This window comes from Chrysemys picta, chromosome 9, assembly GCF_011386835.1.
Source record: "Chrysemys picta bellii isolate R12L10 chromosome 9, ASM1138683v2, whole genome shotgun sequence".
NCBI lineage: Eukaryota > Metazoa > Chordata > Testudines > Emydidae > Chrysemys > Chrysemys picta.
The window spans coordinates 53,677,532-53,694,209 of NC_088799.1; the positions used below are offsets into that span (position 1 = coordinate 53,677,532).

The window sequence follows — 16,678 nt, forward strand, 5'->3', positions numbered from 1 at the left end:
TAAATGTCTGACAAACTTCAGGGCATATCAAAAAACCTGTGACTGACATTTTTTATCCCCAAGTTTAGTGCTTTTAATTAGGTACCTTCTTCATGTCCATTTTGCATGAGGGAGAGGGTACAGGGGTCTCTGCGGGGAACTGTGACTCTCCGCCACCGTGAGACGGGCCAGGCGTCTTGTTATTCTTTCTGCCTTGTCCCTCCGCCCCCGCCGGGCTGCAAGCTCAGGCTGCCATCGGGCATAGGGGCCCATAAATCCTAAGGATGGCCCTGGGGGCACCAAAAAGTGGTGCCCTGGCTCAGCAGGGAGGAGCTGCCTTCTGGAGGCACCGGAGAGCCAGAGCGTTGGCTTGCGGAGGCAGTGAGCCCCAGTCATGGACGAACCGGTGCGGTGCAGGGGGCAGGAGCCCTGCAAAGGCGGCAGCGCCGCTAGCGGGGAGCAGCCGCGCCCCCCCCTCCTGCCCAGGCTGTGGCCTGGCCCCCCCCGGGGGGGGGCTCCTGCAGGCTGCAGCAGATGCATGCGGGCAGAGGCCCCCATGCGCTCCCCAGCTCCCCTCTCGCCATGCTCGGGCTCTGCGGCTCCCAGGCATGTGAGCCGCTGCCAGGGCGCAGGGCCCTGAGCCTGCTCCAGGAGGGGCAGCGGTGGTGGCGGCGGCTCACACTCCTGGGAGCCGCAGAGCCCGAGCACAGCGAGGCGGGAGCTGGGTGGAGCGCACGGGGGCCTCTGCCCACATGCATCTGCTGCAGGAGTCCCCAGAAGCCCCCAGAAGGCAGCTCCTCCCTGCCGAGCTGCTGCAGTGGCCAAAGCGCAGCAAAGCCAGTGAGTGGACTCGGGGCGGGGGCCACCGGGGTGGGGTGGGGAGGGCTCAAGGGGAGGCTGTGCACCATCCGGGGAGTTCAGGGGGCAGGGAGTGGGGAACCTGGTCTGGGGAGCAGCCCCTGGGCACGGCTAGTCCCTGGGCAGGCTGGTCCCTGGGGTCTGTAAAGGCTCGTTGGGATTTGCCCCTCAATGAACCGATGTTATGGGAGGGAGACGGGGTGCAAGGTGGAAGTTTCACCTGGGGCGCAAAATATCCTTGCACCGGCCCTGCCCACCAGGGGAACATAATGATGGAACCCTTTCCCACAAGGAGCGTGAAGTGCCATGCAGCTGCAAAAGCACAGTAGCTGATATCAGGGGATGTCTTTCAGCTGCTACCTATACTTGCTTCTAGGTGAGAGGTGGCATTGAGCCACTGGCTCAGGAATGGACATTGCTGCTGAATCGACACAGCCAGGACAATGGATAGCCCTGGCCTGGGCAGACCTTAGTGCTGGCAGAGATCTGAGGGCTCTGTGTGTCTCTCTGAAACCTCTCAAACTTTGGCAACCCTTGTGGAGTTTATGTCCATAAAGTCTCCATGAATTGAACGTAAGTGCATTTGAGACTAGTAGCCCCAAAACATCTGTGGGGTGTGCTTCTCAGGCCATTAAGCTGACAAATTCCCTCCATATCAAGAATGGAGCCATTTTCAATGAAGGTTTCACAGTTGCATTTTAAAGCCAAACTCTAGCCCTGGAAACCTGCATGCAGCTCCCACTCCTTAGTGTATGTGCCGCAGGTCGGTGGCATGTGCCAGGATTCATCAGCCAATTTGGTCTGCTGCTTGGATCATTAGCTTCCCCAGGCCGGATAGTGATGTGGAGTGTGGCATGAATGCTGATCCATGCCCCCCAGCTCCCACTGGAATCCATGGAGGTAGCACGGATGCATTTGAAGGCAGAAACTGCTTTTTTTTTTAGAGCAAACACAAAATGAAGATGTTGGCTATACATTAAAAAGCACAGATCATTACTAAGACCCCAGTCCAACAAAGCAATTAAGCACATGGTTATTTGTAAGCTTGTGTATAGTTCCAGTGACTTCCTGGCTTTATAATTGGTGACTGTATGAATCAATCGTGGATTTGTTACCCTATGCACAGTAGCCTCGGTGCTTGCCTGCAAATCTCCTAGATAAGGTCAGATATAAAGGGAAGGTTAGCTCAGTGGTTTGAGCATTGGCTTACTAAACCCAGGGTTGTGAGTTCAATCCTTGAGGGGGCCGTTTAGGGATCTGGGGCAAAAATCTGTTTGGGGATTGGTCCTGCTTTGAGCAGGGGTTTGGACTAGATGACCTCCTGAGGTCCCTTCCAACCCTGATATTCTATGATATCTGAGGCTAGCAGTCCTTGCAGAGTTGCACAGACAGAATGTGTGTTAATGAGATCTTGGAACCATGGAATAGTTTGAGATTAGCTGTGGGACTACTCATGTGCTCCAAGTTAAGCATGTGCTTAAGTACTCTGCTGGACCAGGGCCTCAATTTTGAATGACATACAAATAATGAAAACCTCTCAAAACCAGGTACTGACTTAAACAACTCCAGCTCTTCTGTGGGCCGTCCTGTGCTATGCTCACACACCCCATCAGCTCATCCAGCTGCACTGCTGACTGCTGCAATACAATGCTGTGCAGAGCCAACCACCCCCGGCTATCTGAGAACAGATTACACACGGGTCAAGTATTCCTGGAGGAAACCACGTACAAAGTAAAAGACAAACAAGACTACAACTCAGGGCCAAATCATGCTTCCCTTCCTCGTGTGAGTTTCAGTGGGACTGCTCATGTGGTTAGGGTTTATCTTTACTTTGGACTCCACTTTCTGCATTTAACATGTAACAACTAAGCCTGGATATTTATCTCAGAACGCGCAATGCTTCATCCTTCACAGATCCCATTTGCCAACATCCCTTTTATACAGCACTTCATGTTTTTCTTCTTAGTAAAACAACACAGATCTCTGTATTCTGGCCCTGATTCAGGAAAGCATCCCTATGCAGGACAGCACCTACACACATGCTTACGTCCATGGATTTATGGAAATTAAGCATGTGCTCAAAGCTAAGCACATGCCCAGGTGCTTTCCTGACTTGGGGCCTGTATCCTCTGAGCCAGAACTGATAGAGGTAAGCCTGATGCCTCTCAGCTTTTCCCTTCCTTTTACTTTTCATGTTTTGCTAGCATTACAGATACCTTTATCTCTGGTTTCCAAGGGTACGTCTATACTTACCTCCGGGTCCGGTGGTAAGCAATTGATCTTCTGGGATCGATTTATCGCGTCTTGTCTAGACACGAAAAATCGATCCCGGATCAATCCCGGAAGTGCTCGCCGTCGACACCAGTACTCCTGCTTGGCGAGAGGAGTACGTGGAGTCGACGGGGGAGCCTGCCTGCCGCGTGTGGACCCGCGGTAAGTTCGAACTAAGATAGTTCGACTTCAGCTACGTGAATAACGTGAATAACATAGCTGAAGTTGCGTATCTCAGTTCGAAGTGGGGGTTAGTGTGGACCAGCCCCAACATTCAGAGATTTTTAAGGTCAGAAGGGACTATTGGATTATTAGGGCTGACTTCAAATGTCACTATTATTAACTCTACTTTAAAATAAAAATAGTACTTTTCACTGTGTAATAACTGCCAGAGTCACAGGCCAGTGTGAAACTTTGATCCTATGTCAGTTAAAGGGAACACTGGCCAGGAAAGAACTGCCCAGACCTTACTAAGGGCTGGATCTTACACTTATTGAAGTCAATGGCAAAGCGCTCATTGATGTTAATGGTACAGGGTCAGGGCCAAAGACTGAACTGAAAAATTCTCAGGCAAATATGTTAAGATAGCTAAGGTTTGAAATTCAGCTCAATCAGTTGAAAACATTATTATTAGCATGTCGTGGTAATTAAAAAACATTTGAAAGTAAGGGAATTCAGAGTTAGGGTTCCTCAAAGAACTTCATCTCTGATCTTCGATGCCTATCCACTGACTATAGATATCCGGATTTCGTAAATATTACCACAACGTTAGAAACCTGGCATGTTAAAGACTACTGGAAGAGTTCTCATTGGCTTGGATGGGCATTGGAACGGGCTCCAAAGCACATGAGTAGCCTCGTAGAAGCCCAGCTGGTTGGAAAATGCCAATTGTTTTTTGTAGGACATTTCCAAAAAACATTTTTTCCTTAAATTTCCCAGGGATATAGTCGGTTTCTTGACAAAAAATCAAAACCTGACAACTTTTCTGTTTTTGAAAACCAAAAACTGATTTTTTTTTCTAAATGGATATTTTCATGGAACATTTTTGTTTCTTTCTAAATTTGTCCTTTTTTTTTTTTGACAAAAAGCCCATTTAAAAAAATCAGTTTTTATTTTTTATGGGGATTGCCCCTTTTTCTCCCTTATTTCCTTTTATTTCCTCCCTTTTCCATAGTAAAAAGGAAAATGGGGAGAAAAAATAAGAAAAAAGGACAAAAAAAAGTTTTCAAAATATGAAAAATTATTTGTTTTCTTTTCATTTGTTTTTTTTGTCAAAAAACCTGACAGATTTGAAAAGGAATGGCTTTTGGAAACAGGCTATTTTCTGATGAAACAACATTTCAAATGGATCGTTTTTTGGCCAGCTCTACACAGAATTCAGTGGGACTCCTCCACATGCTTAAAGTTAAGCCCATTCTTAAGAGTTTGGACTACAGAGTAAAATGTAATACATTCCACACACATGCCACACACATGCCACACACATGCCACAGTGTGATAAGGCGACTGTGCCCTTCTGACATCTGCAGTCAATCAGTGTAGCGTGGATGGGGCAGGGATGTATATATGGGCAATTTCTGGAGAGTCATGTTGCTAGGGAAGCCACTGGACCACAGAACAAGGTTCCTTGAGGTGGAGAATCCACCACAACATGTCCTTCTGGTGTGTGTAAGTGAAGAGATCAGCTGCTAGGAGCACAAACTTGAGGTAGGAATTCTGGTGGCTGGTCACTGTTGTGTAGGAAGAGAGGGGTAAAAAGCACAGGTTGGGAGGGGGTGCATGGGAGCTTTGAATGAAAATTTTTGAGATACACTTTGAACCAGTGATCAGTTTACATTTTCAAGCCTGTCTTTGCACAAAAATGTCTAGAATTTGATTTTTCTAAAGAAAGAAAGATCAGATAAGTGTAGATCACTAGCGGGTTAACTGCCTACGTCTATATATTCTGCCAGGACAGGATGAACTAGATTTTCAAAGGTCCATTGCAGAGAACTTAAATTAACCACCCATCCTTCCTAAAAATATGCAAAGTTCACATTTAGGACAGCTGACTAAAACAAACCTGGAACTAAAACAAACCTGCAGCCAAAGATATTTGTGACATGGTGTTCCAAAATAAAATTCTAAGACTTTTCCAAAAGCCCCTCATATTTCACACTCTTCTATCTCCAAGGGAACCTGGATAATTCATACCAAACTTTACAAAACAAATTGTCCTCTGGACAGAGAAATGCCTGAGAAATTCCAGGCAAAAACCCAACTTCTTGAGTAAGCTCAGGGGTGAAGTAAGTCTCAGACTTATATGATGGTCAGGTGGTTAAAGCCTTAATAATGGAGTCTACGGTATGGCTCCATGCTACGCATGAATTGTCCAGTCTGAAAGGGACAGAGAGCATCCAGGATGGATTCAAATGAACATGACTGTGTATTCTGAGACCAGGAGAAAGGGAATAGTCGTTGCAGTTATTTCTATTATTTAAAAAGTCTTTTAACCTAAAGAACATTCCATTAAAAATATGTTAAAACAACACTAGGGTTGAGTCATCAAGCACTAGGGCAGGTCAAGAAATTCCAGATGAAACATTTTCCAGTCTGAAAGTTGGCTTTTTCAAAAATGAAATTTTCTGCTGGGAAAGCTTGATTTTTGCTGAAATTTCCATTGCAAAAATTGCAACATTTCATTTTGGCTTTGTTGTATCCACCAGGCAAGGTATTAACAAACTTCAACAGAACTTTATTTACAGTGGAAATCTCTTTACCAAGCTGTAGCTGCAACCTTCCTGTTTCCTGTCCTTTCAGACTCCCAACAGCCAGTGCTCCCAGTTCTAATAATTACATACAGCATCTAAACACCACATTCCCTCCTCTCTTAAGAAACTTTCCAAATTAAAATAAACATTGTTGTTCTAACCACAGGAACAAATATGAAACAAGACACTATACTGTTGGCAGGAATACACTGAAAACACTGTAGATACTACATAACATAGACTCTAGTCCAGGCAGGTGGTTGTCTGGATCTGACAGGCCGTCTCTCAAGCCCTGGTTCCAGTACAATGTCTTGTTGTGTTGGTTCTATGGTGAAGACATCTAATGCAGACTGGGTGTTGGCATAATTTCCTCTTGGTGCATAGGCAGGTGCAAGATAAGAAGCATTCCATACCCGCCCATCAGAAAGTCGATAGGTGTAAGGTCCCTTCTTCTCTATGATTTTAAGAGGAGCTGTGAATTTATGGTCCCCTTTGCGTAAGATTCCAGGTTTTCATATTCTAACAAAGTAACCACACTCAAACTTTGGTTCCTTAGCACCCCACCGTTTGTCTGTGAAAGCCTCAGACTTTGCTTAGTTCTGTTCAACTGTCTTTCTCACATCATCCTTGTTTGGAGCATTGGGTTGTGCCTTTAACAATCCAGCAATGTTCAGTTTAGTATTCAGCTGTTTCCCATGCAGTAACTCTGTGGGTGATCTTTGCATTGTGGCATGTCGTGTAGCCCGGTATGCTTGCAAGAAATCAGTAGTGAAGGGTATCCACAATTGCCCTTCCAGTTTAGCTGTTTGCAAACTGTCTTTCAAACTTCTGTTAAACCGTTCGATTTCCCCATTGGCTTGAGGGTGATATAGGAATGACCTCCTGTGTAAAATGTTCCTCTCTGCTAGAAAAGTTTCAAACTCCAGGGAAGTAAATTGACTACCATTATCTGAAACCAGTTCTTTGGAGTTACCTTCCAGGCTAAAAACTGAAGAGAGGAACTTAATTACTGTAGCAGAAGAAATTTGTGATGTAAACGCTACCTCAGGCCATTTGCTGAAATAGTCTATTAAAGTGATGGCATAATGACAGTCAATTGGAGCAGTATCAAAGGGTCCTACAATGTCAATTACCACTTTTTCCCATGCAAATTCAGGAAGAGGAACAGGCTGTAATGGAGAGTTACATGTCACTGCTGTCTTATCACGCATTTGGCAAGTGACACAGGATTTTATGAGTGCTTCAGTTTGAGAGTCCATCCCTGGCCACCAATACAGATCCCGTAGTTGTTGTTTGGTTCTGACAATTCCCTGATGAGTATCGTGTGCCAGGTGTATGAGTTTTGACTGTAATCCTTCTGGCACAAGTAGCCGGTGTGTACCTCATAGCACACAGCCATCCAGCAAAGAAAGTTCATCCCGAACTCTAAAATAAGGCAGCAAAACTGGGTCAAGGTTTTTAGGGTTACTGGGCCATCTCTTTGTCAGAAATTCCCATAATTTTTGTTGAATGGGACACGCTGAACAAGCAGCTTGAAATTGTTCTCTTGTAACTGCAGTAAGAGTGCTTGTAATAAGCGAAACTACTACATCCTCATCCTCTGGTGGACCATCTGGTGAAGGCAAAGGCAGCTGAGAAAGGCAATCAACTACCACATTTTTGTTTCCAGGCTTATATTCCAGTTCATAATTGAAAGAGAGTAGTCTTGCAGACCATCTAGCAATACGATATCCTACTCTTCCCAGTCCTTTCGTGGTGAGCAATGTTGTCAAAGGGCTGTGGTCTGTGCGCAACTTGAATGTGCGGCCCCACAGGTAAGTTCTCCATTTTTCAGTAGCCCAGACACAAGCAAGTGCTTCTTTTTCAACTGTAGAATATTTTCTATCAGCATTACTTAGTGTCCTTGAAGCAAATGCAACAGTCCTCTCTGTGTTGTCCTCATGAAGTTGTGTGAGGACAGCCCCAAGTCCATAATCAGAAGCATCAGTAGTTACAATTGTGGGCAATGCGGGACTGAATAGTGCAAGTATTGGACTATGTATAATCAAGTCTTTCACCCTTTCGAAACTAGCTTGTGCATCCGTTGTCCACACTAAGGTTGAACTTCTCCGTAGTAATTCGCGTAATGGTTCAATGACAGAAGCATAATTGGGAATTAATTTTGCATACCAGGAGGTAAGACCCAAAAAGGAACGTAAGGTTTGCAAATCTGTTGGAGGAGGAGCATTTGAAATTGCCAGGATATGATCTGGATCAGGTTTTAGTCCAGCCTGTGAAATTGTATGCCCCAGAAAGGAGAGTTCAGTTTGTCTAAATTTGCATTTGGACCTATTGAGCTTGAGACCTGCTTTGCTGACGCAGTTTAGTACAGACTTCAGGTTATTGTCATGCTCCTCAGTAGTATTTCCAACACAATAATATCGTCCAAATAGCACTAAACTCCATGTTGGTTCTTCAGAATCAATGACATCATTTTTTGGAAGGCACTTGGGGCTGATGCGAGACTGTATGGAACATGTTTAAAATGAAATAGTCCCTCATGTGTAATAAATGCTGTGAGGTCTCTGCTATCTTCATGCAACATAACCTGGTGGTATGCGCTCTGCAAATCAAGAGTAGAAAACATCTTTGCTCCATGGAGTTCTGCAAATACTTCTTCTATGTGAAGAAGAGGATGGCTGTCAATCACAATAGCTTTATTTGGCTCCCTTAAGTCCACACAAAGGCGAATGTCTCCACCCTTCTTCTGCGTCACTACTATAGTTGAAACCCATTCCAAGGAGTTAATCTCTTCAATAATGTCCTTTTGAACAAGTTTTCTAAGTTCCTCTGAAACAGCTTCCCTGACTGAAAATGGTAAGCACCGTAATTTCTGTCGTACAGGCATCACATTATTCCGCATTTTAACTTTATGCAGAAACCCATAAGCACAGCCGAGTTTCTCCTCAATCTGGAGTTGGGTCCCAGCTGAAACTGGTGTGTGTACCGCAAGAGTGCTTTGCTGAGGAAGATCAATTCGTCCATTAACTACCCTGAGATTTAAAGCAGCTAATAAATCTCTGCAAAGGATGGGAGTGCCTTTGTGGACAATGTAGAACTCTGCAGTTACACAGCGATCACCAAAAGTAACTATTGCTGCCAGGCAGCCATATACTGGAATATGGTTATTCAAATAGCATACCAAGTGAAGTTTGGGTTCAGTAAGAGGCACATCTTTAAAGTAACGCAAATAGGTGGAATCAGGTAGTATAGATACTGCTGAGCCAGTGTCCAACATTAGCTGAATAGAGTGTGATTTGCCTGAGGGTATGGTAGAAACATTTACAGTGCACTTTATCTGTTCTGGAATATGTGCAGTAGTGATTTTGTGTACACTCAGCACAGTAACATCTGGTATTGTAACTGCATGCACCTGTTGATTGAACTGGTTACTGCGACATACTTTAGCAAAATGCCCAATCTTTTTGCAATGATTGCACTGAGCTGCTTTTGCTGGACATCCTGTGTAGCTTGCAAGGTGTTGTGGGGATCCACAGCGAAAGCAGGCTTTTACTGTATTTTGCATTTGCTGATTCAGTGGCTTTTCATTAGTTTTCCTTTTGCAATTGTTTGTCTGCAGTGATAGTGAACTTTTCTGCAAAGGAGTCACAGACTGGACTGGGCCTCCTGTACCCTTGCTCATTATTTTGGCTTCAGCTGTAGCTGATTCAATCTGAGTAGCAATGGTTATTGCTTTTTCTAGTGTAAGTTGTGGTTCTAGAAGTAAGCGTTCTCTTACATGAAGCATTGTTGTTTTCTCAATGAGCTGGTCTCTAATCATCTCATCTGCCATATTCCCAAAGTCACAAGTTACAATCAGACTCCTCAGGGAAGCAATATACTGCATTATAGTCTCCTCTGGTTTCTGCTCACGCTGGCGAAATCTGTAGCAATTAGCTACTACATTCACTTTTGGCACAAAAAAGTTCTTTAATGCAGTGAGTGCAGTCTCATATTTATCATCTGCAAGGGGAAAAGTATAAAATATATGCTGCCCTTCTGCTCCAAGGCAGTGGATTAGCGGAGCATGCTTTCTTACTTCAGAAATCTCTGTAGCATTGATTGCAAGCAGATAAGTCTCAAACATATGGATCCAGACAGTAAAAGCAATTGGAGGCTCACCTGGGCTTTGCAGAAAGGGTGCAGGTGGGTTCAGAGGCAGAAGATCCATCCTCGTCGCCAAAATATTGTATCCACCAGGCAAGGCATTAACAAACTTCAACAGAACTTTATTTACAGTGGAAATCTCTTTACCAAGCTGTAGCTGCACACTCTGTAACTCTCCCAGCCTCCTCAACTCCTCCCCCGTCCTTCCTGTTTCCTGTCCTTTCAGACTCCCAACAGCCAGTGCTCCCAGTTCTAATAATCACATGCAGCATCTAAACACCATAGGCTTGTCAAGCTAAACAGATCTTTTCAAGCCAGTTGACTTTAATCTCTAAGCTGCTGATGCTCTGTGGGGGCCCTTAAATTCTGAAGGTTAAATTCTGGAGTCACCAGCCTAGCATTAGCTGGGCATATCGCTGAGTAGTAGCTCGTTGTATCTTTTGTTGCTAGCAGGCATGTGCTTCCCAGAGCTTTCTGGGCCAGAGCCTGATCTCAGTTACACTGATATAAATCCAGAATAATTCCACTTCAGTGAAATCCCACTTCAGCTTCAGTGCTGTTACCCGAGATGACACAGGTATTGCAGGGATGCAATGAGGGAGAAAAAATTATTCATTTTATCCTTAAATAAGGAACATGCTTTTAACTGGGGGTCAGTTAACAGGGGTCCCTCTGCTTAGCTGGAAATAAAAATTATGACTGCAAACATTGTTGAAGTTTTCACAGAGTCAAAAATTCCAATGGCAGAAGGGACCATTATAATCCTGTAGTCTGACCTGTCTAACACAGGCCAGAGAACTTCCCCACAATAATTCCTAGAGCAGAGCTTTTAGAAAAACACCCCATCTTGATTTTAAAAATTGTCAGTGACGGAGGATCCACCACGACCCTTGATAAATTGTTCCAGTTATTTTCACCACTTAAACTTTATGCCTTATTTTCAGTCTGAATTTGTCTAGTTTCAACTTCCAGCCACTGGATCACCTTATATCTTTCTCTGCTAGATTGAAGAACCCATCATTAAATATTTGTTGCCCATATAGGTATTTATAGACTGTAATCAAATTACCCCTTAACTTTCTCTTTGCTGAGCTAAATAGATTGAGCTCCTTGCATGAGTCACTATAAGTCATGCTGACAAGCTCCCCTCTGGACTTGACATCCTGTACAGAAGGGAGGGCAAGCTCTTCAACCTCAATCACCTCCAATCCAAGAAGAAGATTACCCAGAAGAAGATCTTCAAAAAATATTTGCTGTTTTCTCTGAGAAAACGAAAGTATGCACCAACAGACTGCGAATCACCAGGATCCTGCTTAAAAAAAGGCAGATCAATAAAGAGACCCTGGAGAACGTCAAGTATTTCCTTTACCGTCAGCAGTGGTCACAGAAAGCTGACGTTGACAAGGATATTCAACACCACCTTCAATGAACCAGTGCAGTTTTCGGATGCTTGAGAAAACGTGTCATTGAAGATCGTGACATCAAGAATCAAACCAAGCTTCTCGTGTACCCAGCTGTTATTGTCCCTGCTCTCCTGTATGGTGCAAAACCTGGGTCACGTACAGTAGCACCTCAAGATTCTTGAAAGATACCATCAATGGTGCCTCTGCGAGATCTTCCAAAACAAGTGGGATGACCAACGCAACAATATCAGTGTTCTGTCCCAAGCCAAAACCTCCAGCATTGAAGCTACAATCACCCACCACCAACTCCGTTGGGCTGGTCATGTTCTTTGAATGCCAGAAAATCGAGTCCCGAAGCAGGTCATGTTCTCACAACTGAGCCAGGGCCAATGGAAGACAGGCAGGCAAAAAACGCACTTCAAAGTCATCCTCAAAGCCAACATGAAGAAGTGCAAAATTGACATAAACTCATGGGAAACCCAAGCCCTCGACCAATCAAAATGGAAAGGGACCTTGTGGCAAGGATCTCAGTATTTTGAGATCCAATGGAGAAATGGGAAAGGAGGACAAACGTGCCACAGCCCAACTGAACAATCCAGATCCGCCTTTCCAGTGGGAAATGTCTGCCCCATCTGTGACAAGATCTGCAAATCCTGGATCAGTCTCATTAACCACCTGTGGATCCAGCAGCGCTAACTGGCTATCATTTTATGGAAGACAATCATCCGTGATCTCAGGGATCGACAACTATAAGGCAGGTTTTTTAATTCTTTAATCATTCTCATAGTTCTTCTCTCCAATTTATCAACATCTTTCTTGAATACTGGGCACCAGAACTGGACACAGTATTCCAGCAGTGATCGCACCAGTGCCAGAAACAGAGATAAAACTACCTCCCTACTCCTATTCAAGATTCCCCTGTGTTTGCATCCCAGGATTACATTAACGCTTTTGGCCACAGCTTCCCACTGGGAGCTCATGTTCAGCTGATGTTCCACCATGACTCCCAAATCTTTTTCAGGTTCACTCTTCCTAGGATAGAGTCCCCATCCTGTAAGTATGGTCTACATTCTTTGTTCCTAGCTGTATAGACATTTACATGTAGGTTAGCTGCCTGCATTTGGTTTTTTTCCCTTCATAGCAGTAATTGTGTATATGTGTGTGTAAAAACTGGGGAATGAATAAGGAGATGCATATGTAGATACTCATGCACAGACCAGACATACAAGGCATTTCAGAGGAAAACATGTACATCAGTCCAACTTCCTGACAAATCCAAAAAAAGGCGGAGCTGAGATTACAGGCAGGCATTTGTCATTTTCAAAGGAAAACTGTGTGGACAACTTCTGCTCAGCACAGTCCAGTTCAGACAGATCAATGCGTTCATTTAGTAATTTGTTTGCTTGATGGGTGAAATCCTGGGTCCATTGAAGTCAATGGCAAACTCTCACTCACTTCAACAGGGCCTGAATTTCCCCCTGTATAAAAATGACAGCAGGAAAGCCTCTGTTCAATTCTTGTAGCTCCTAAAAAGCCTCAAGATCTTTAGGATTTGAAGCATGAGGAGCCTTAAAAGCAAAGTAATCGCAAAAGCAAAGCAGGAGATTTTCAAAGGCATAAAAGGCAGGGAGGCACCCAACTCCTCTTTGTGATCTTGAACATCTCCCTCAAAATGAAAATTGACTTAAGCAAAGATGCCCAGCCTGCAGGGCCGGCTCCAGGTTTTCTGCCGCCCCAAGCGGCAAAAAAAAAAAAAAAAAAAAAGCTGATCGGCGGCACTTCGGCAACAGCTCAATTGCGCCACTCCATTCTTCGGCAGCAGTTCGGTGGCGGGTCCTTCACTCCCTCTCTTCCTCTTCGGCGGCACTTCAGCGGCAACTCAAAGAGAAAGAGAGGGACTGAGGGACCCGCCGCCGAAGACCCGGACGCGCCACCCCAACAGCAGACGGAGTGCTGCCCCTTTGTATTGGCCGCCCCAAGCACCTGCTTCCTTAGATGGTGCCTGGAGCCAACCCTGCCAGCCTGGGAATTAGTTCCTCTTTGGTTGCATCATAACGCATCGAAGTTTCAATGCTACCTTTCTAAAGGGAATTAAATGTCTCTTCTGTAGGACAGATTATGTTGCAGTAGAAATATTGTTTCATTTGCATGTGGTATCTTGTCTTAAACCATTAGGGGACATTGCTGTACCCTCTTTTCATTAGAGGCCAGATGGCGACATCCTTACCCAAGGTGAGTACTACCTTACTTCTTCAATAGTCTCACTGATTTCAGAGAGACTCCTTGGGTATCACTGTTGACGTTTATTTCATTTGACTGTATTTTATTCCTCTCTCTGGATTTTGTAGCTAAACACAGACTTGATTCTCCAGCTGGCTGTGTTATAGGTAGACCCACCCCAGTGATTTCCATGGGGCTCTGCATGGGTGCCAGGATGGCATCATTTGCAGGATTGGGCCCTAGAGTGTAATTATTCTTCCCAGAGGAAAGTTTAGTGTTGTTTCACTAGCTCCAGGAATTACATGGAACATATGCTAACACCACCAACTGTACATTTCAAAAGTGTTTCAGGGATCGCAGATCAGTGGACAGTGCAGTATCGTAGCCAATGAGGTTAATCCGAGGCGTGATTATTGCTAATTGAAAACTTAAATGGTAGGTGGAAAATAAAATGGGAAATCCACCTATCATGGTACACGTTGGCAGGACCCATTGGAACAAGCCATTGGATTGATGCCTTTGAAGTTATTCAGCTGGATCCTATTAGTCTGTTGGTCCAAAAACCACAGAGGTAATGCATTGCAGTGGCTCTGAAGTTGTGTCAGTTCAGCCTCTATTCCAATTCTCCAGGGTGCATTAAAAACTAGGGGTGGTGAGAAAGAGTTACAAATTCCTAAATCCGAGATGGGTGTCAGGGACAAAACCACAAACAGACGATGCAGAATGTGTGTATCAGATTTAATGGAAAGTGACACATGCTGGAAAATCTTCCCACCCACATTTTTATAGCCTTAAAGTACAATATTTATTTATTATTTCTTTTGCGTAAGATTCAGTATGAAGAAATACCATGCTGATGAGAGCCTAGTCTTGTGATTCCATGGCATGCACAAGAAGAAGAGTGGCCAATGCTCTGCAGTCAATGCCGTATTGTGCAGAGTAAACATGGGTATGACACTAGCATCAGTGTCCATGTACAAAGCTACTCACATGCACGGTTAGGAATGGCCAGATTGTGCATGCTACTTTCTGGAAATTAGGTTAATTTCCCCTTGAACATTATTGGCTGTCCTGGAGCTCTTGGCATTCCTTACAACCCATCTAAAGTTTGGAAGTCCATTGCCATGGCAACCAAAACATATTATTTTTTCCAGCTGTCAAAAAATGTTGATTTAAAAAAAAAAAAAAAAAAAAAAAAGAAGAAACCAAGAGAGGAAATTCTAAGAAAGTGAAATAATCTGGAAAAATAGCAGGCAGCTGCCTTCCCCCTGCTTCTGCTGCAACTTTTTCCTAACTTTCTCCTGTTGGGGGCAGACAGGAAACCTTTGAATGGGGTTAGATGGCGCTTGTCTACAAGGGGAAATTGACCAGAATAGCTCTTGCAGAATAAGCTCACAAAGGGCCCCAATTATTCTGGAACAGAGTTACCACCAAGGATCTATTCCACAATAGCTCTTCTGATCAATTTCCCTGTGTGGACAAGCTCTTAGTTAAACCCAGACCCGTTGTTTCAATTCAGCACACCAAGAAGGATCTGACTCCTGGAGCTCTATCTTCTCTCACTTGGTTTGTCGCATAATTTTGTACATCTGTCTAGGTATTCCCTATAACTCTGACCATCTTTGTTTCTCCTCCCATTTGGCTTTATTTTGATCCCTTTAGAAGCCTGAAACTGATGTTTTTCCCTGTTGTACACTGGCACCCACAAGTGTTTGTTATTTTAGGGCCACTTCCATGGGCTGAGATGTGTGCATGGAATTTTTCCTTGGTCTTAAAGAATTGGTTTTGGAGGGGAGGAAGGTGCAGTGTACATCTAATATTGTGCTGACTTTGGGCTCAATTGCTTGAGTGGTGTCTCGGCCTAGTGTTGGCCTGATGCACCTATTACTTAGATTGGCAGCCCTGTGAGGCAGGAACTGTCTTTTTGGGTATTTGTTTGTATAGCGCCTAGTGCAGTGGTGTACTGGTCCATAATGAAGGCTCCTAGGCAAATAATACAGAATAATTGTGAACACTTATTTAACAACTTAGGAGGGCAATGTATGAGTTTGCCAGCCTGGGGAAAAACAATATGAGCTCTGAACTACCCAGTGTTCATGGAGAAACACCACATCCCTTGGCTGGGCTCCTGCTTCCATGGAGTGGGTTTTGCTGCCCCTGGAGGCAGGGCAGATGCCTCTAGTGCCTACAGAAACACCATAGCTCTCCAATGACTCTCCAGGCACCTGGCAACAGCCTGTCAAGTCCCCAAACATGGGTTGCCCTTTACCTATTGAAACTCAACACTGGCTAATGGCTTTTTAGCGGAAGAAGCTCTTGGATCCCCATGGGGATGACTCAGGGAGTGTCTGTCGTCAGGCTGAGCCCTCATCTCCCCAGGGCAGAGCTTAGGCAAGAGGGGGAGGTGCAGGGCCCTCACCTACCCCAGGCCATGGTTTAATCAATGAAGACCAAGTATTTGGTCCTGCCATGCGGGCAGGGGACTGGACTCGATGACCTCTCGAGGTCCCTTCCAGTCCTAGAATCTATGAATCTATGAATCTAAGATCTGGTGCACCAGGGATCTTCCTTCTCTATTATTCTGCACTGCACATAATTTTCCCACCAAAGCTTCAGTTCTCTGTAGCTGACTAGGAAATGCTACTAATACAATGCAAGGGCCACTGCAACCTATGGGAAGAGAGTAACCCCAGCTAGTCCTCCCATGCCCTTGTTTCTAGTACAGAGGCAACCAGAGCAAGAAGTGTTGCCCACTCTCATGATTTGATTTGGAGTCTTGCAAGAAATGGTGCTTTTCTTAAAGCTCCAGCTCTTGGAGTCAGGTGATTCCATCAGAAGGTCAGCTTTCATTAAAAAAAAATTAATTTCTATCCTTCATGACTGTGAGGGAAAGCATGAAAATGTGAACTCGAAAGGCTTGAAATCTCATTCTTTTTTTAGCCAGACTCATGTGTATGGGAGCCCAGCACTTGGGGTTGTCACTTCTGGGTAAGCTGCTGACTGGCCATATCCCAAGGTTTTGCTATTTTGATTTTGCTCACTTTTTCAGCT

At 44.6% G+C, this 16,678-nt stretch overlaps 1 pseudogene; it reads left to right on the plus strand.

The window, feature by feature from the left end:
* Positions 1-13,987: 13,987 nt before the first annotated feature.
* LOC112060022 (U4 spliceosomal RNA) lies at positions 13,988-14,063 on the plus strand (annotated as a pseudogene).
* The last annotated feature ends 2,615 nt before the right edge of the window (positions 14,064-16,678 follow it).